The sequence below is a fragment of the Phaenicophaeus curvirostris genome, chromosome 20 (assembly GCF_032191515.1).
Source record: "Phaenicophaeus curvirostris isolate KB17595 chromosome 20, BPBGC_Pcur_1.0, whole genome shotgun sequence".
NCBI classification, from domain to species: Eukaryota; Metazoa; Chordata; class Aves; order Cuculiformes; family Cuculidae; genus Phaenicophaeus; species Phaenicophaeus curvirostris.
In genome coordinates this window covers 424344-427717 of record NC_091411.1, presented here as the reverse complement: position 1 = coordinate 427717, position 3374 = coordinate 424344, and positions in this window count along the sequence as shown.

Sequence of the window (3374 nt, the reverse complement as noted above, 5' to 3'; positions counted from 1 at the left end):
AGTATGTCTCAGCTCCTGCTCCTCCCATGGGCTCAGCAAGGAGTTTTGCCGTAGTCCTTCAGCTCATTCTCCTCCTGCACTCAAGGTCCTGGCGCCATTTCATTGACACTACAGGAATTCTTTTAGAAACATTTTATGGCCACGTGAATGTGGGTTGAGATCCTCAAAAGGCACCAAAATGGAGACCGGTTGCTAAATCATCTCTCAGGTACCATTAATTTTAATGCACTGTCCACAGCGACTGAGATGATGTTCTTCACAAAGCTTTTCCTTGCTGTCCGCACACAGACCACCTGCTGGACGGGGATAAGCTTAGGGGCAGCCAAGTCCTGGCTCTTGCTGCGGGTTGGTGCTAGGTTGCTAGGTCAGCCTTTTGGGAGGTGGCTTTCTTGCCAAATGCACAGTCAGATAATGGCTTTGGGGCACTGAAGCTGGATGACTGCTGTGAAATAGCAGGTCCCATGACATTTTCGATCTCTGCTTCTCTTCTAGCAAAATTCCATTCTGTTACCGCTTCAAGGTAACGAACAAAGGAAGACAGACCCATTTACTCTATTGGACAGCCAAAGGGTTTTCCACATTTCGCCAGCATCGTCTCCATGCCCTCAGTACCACCAAGGGCAAGGATTCCTCCCAGAACCGCAAATCTGCCTGCCCCAAGCTTACGTTTCGACCACCGAGAATGGAGCTGATGCCGGGCAAGAGTATGGAGATGGTGGTGGAAGGCTTCTCCAGCACTCCACAGGTGAGGTCCCCGACAAGGGCTGAGTCCTTCCCATTGGATCACCTCTGCTGGGACTTTTTCAGCAGACCCTTGATATTTGCCTGAGAAGATAGGCAAGTGCTTTCAACAAACTGTTTTAGTGCCAGAAGTTACCACAGCAGCACCAGTTGCTTTCCTGGCTGGCCACCGTCACTTGCTAAGGCTTTTCCATGTTTCTGTAGCTACCGTAAACCCAACTTGTTGATACACAAATTTGATCTGAAGGAAGCATCAGTGCTTCAGGGGCAGACAACGGGTTACGAGGTGTCATGTGCTGAGGCAGAAATGTAGGGCAGAGAGTTACACTTAGACTAGGAGCAGAGGCAGAAAGTGAATTAACAAAAGCAAGGTAATTCTCTGGGGGAAGCAGTGAGTGGAACAAAATCCCTTGGGAAGGAAGGGGAGTGTATGGGAGCAGCATGGATTTTCCTCTGTAGACAAAGACAAGCAGCAGGCTTGTCTAGCACTGAGTCCTGGAGGAGAAAATCCAGCACAGTGTGTCAGCTTGAATGATCGATGTGATGTTCTCCCTGTGGGAAACTGTTGCCAAGGATCGTTATAATTGACAGCTTGACAGCTCCCCCCAGCCTCTCAACCAGCCCTGCTGTCCTAAGGGCAGCCAGGTCTCGCAGCGCCCCTGGGTGGCAGCTCAGAGGGGGAGATTTCAGCACGGTCACTGGGCGTCCTCCTCCCTGGACCCTTCTTCCCAGGGGAAACGCAATGCTGTGGAGAAGCTGCCAGCTAGCCCTGGTGTGCATTCCCTGTCTCTGGAATCACTGGGCACAGATGTTTAAGCAGATGTAAGATAAACATCCATTAAGCTCCTGCTGATAGGAGTGTTTTGGAAGGTGTTTTAAAGGGTTGCCTCAGTGGTAGTTTTAGGAAGATTTGACTGTGATGGGACTGTCCCTGTGCAGTTCTGAGCTCCAAGCGTTTGCTGAAGAGGAGAAAAAGGTTCCAGAAAGGAAAGGTCTGGGCTCTGGTGAGGGTGTCTTGCCTGGAAAGCCAAAAGGGTGTCTGTGAGTACAGCTGGCTCCCGCAGTCAAAATCTGGAGGACTTAGTGCTCTTCAGGCTGGTCAGAAGCCCAGCTCCCTGCACTGCACGTGCAACACAGATGACTTTGAAGACTGTAGGCTCTGATGAGGAGCTGTACCAGAAGGAAGAGTGAGAAATGAAGGGAGGAATTTGAGGAAGTGAAACCATGAGAAATCAGGAAAAAGTGTTGAATAGAAGAGCATCCGGCTTAAGCAGAGGGTTTCCCTCTGAAGTGCAGTTTCCCTCCTTTTCCTAGGGAGATTTCTTTTAAAACCATCTTCAGGAGGACACAATTCACCCTTGGAATGAGTGCTGCCACTTTACTGGAAGGCAGGATGGCTGTTTGGAGTTTTCCCATTTACCTTTCCAAAGCAAGAGAGGGTTTGCTGGCATTGGTCCTTCTGCCACCTACGTCCTTTAATATGGTTACATATTTTTAAATTGGTTCCTGCAGCTTTCTGTAAGCGTTATGTTAGCAGCGGGGTACATCAAAGCATTAGTCATTTGGGGCAGTAGTTATTAGAGCTGTGGACAGCACCTGGCTCACAAGTGAATTTGTGGATGTCAGGGTGTAGCGGTGTGGGCACTTGAGTGCAAAATAAATAGGATGCGGTATACAAGGAAGCAGGGCTGCTGAGGAAAGCAACGGCCGTAACTTTACGACAGTAATACCTGCTGATGGTTGATGGCCAAGTTCCATTGACACAATTTCATGCAGGCTATCAGAATGCGTTATGTCTACAGTCAGGTGGTGAGCACGTGCAGTGTGTTTTCTGGGTGCCCTGGTCTCACCTGCTGGGTAACGTGCAGCTCTCACACACAGGTGGTGAAGGAGCGGCTGCTGTGTCACGCCATCATAGGGAGAAGGGCAGGAAAGGTGCAGATAATGCAGGTGGACGTTGTGTGTGAGTTCATTGCTCCTGTTCTGCAGCTGTCCTCCACGGAACTCATTTTCCGGGTCGAGAAGGTAAGGCTCTGGATTGCATCCTGGCAGTTAATTGTGTGGCTGATGACTGAAAGCCTGGGCGGGGTGTGTGAGATTGTGTTCAAAGGAGGAAGCTAAACAGCTTCTGCCAGTCTCTGGGGCTTTGCTGATTGATTTGAGTGGGACCAAGCTTTTGCCATTAGCGCAGAGATGGGGCTGGGGACAGTCTCACCAGGTCTGTTCTACTTTTCTTGATGTGGAGACAGAATTGAGCTGCTGAGCCAAGGGCATGAGGTGAGATGTGTGGGACCCACAAGAACATTGTGGGCTTTGCAGAGACAGTGACTGTGGGCGGGAGAGCAGCTGAGCGATGCTAAACGCATCCCGAGGTGCTTTGTAAACTCACTGAGTTTGTTTTTAGAGATGGGACTGCTTTTTAACTTCACCTTGGTTTTATTTCAGTGACAGCTGATCTGTCAAAGGGGATCATGGCCACCTCTAGAGAGACACACTCATAGAGGGACATTTGCAAGGATGCTTCAAGGCCCAGTGAAGTCTGAGCACCAATCACGCAGGGCAGCGGAGAAAAACCAGTCAGCTCTGGATTCCTGTCAGCTTCTCAGGCTGATGAGGAAAACCTGCCATCTCTT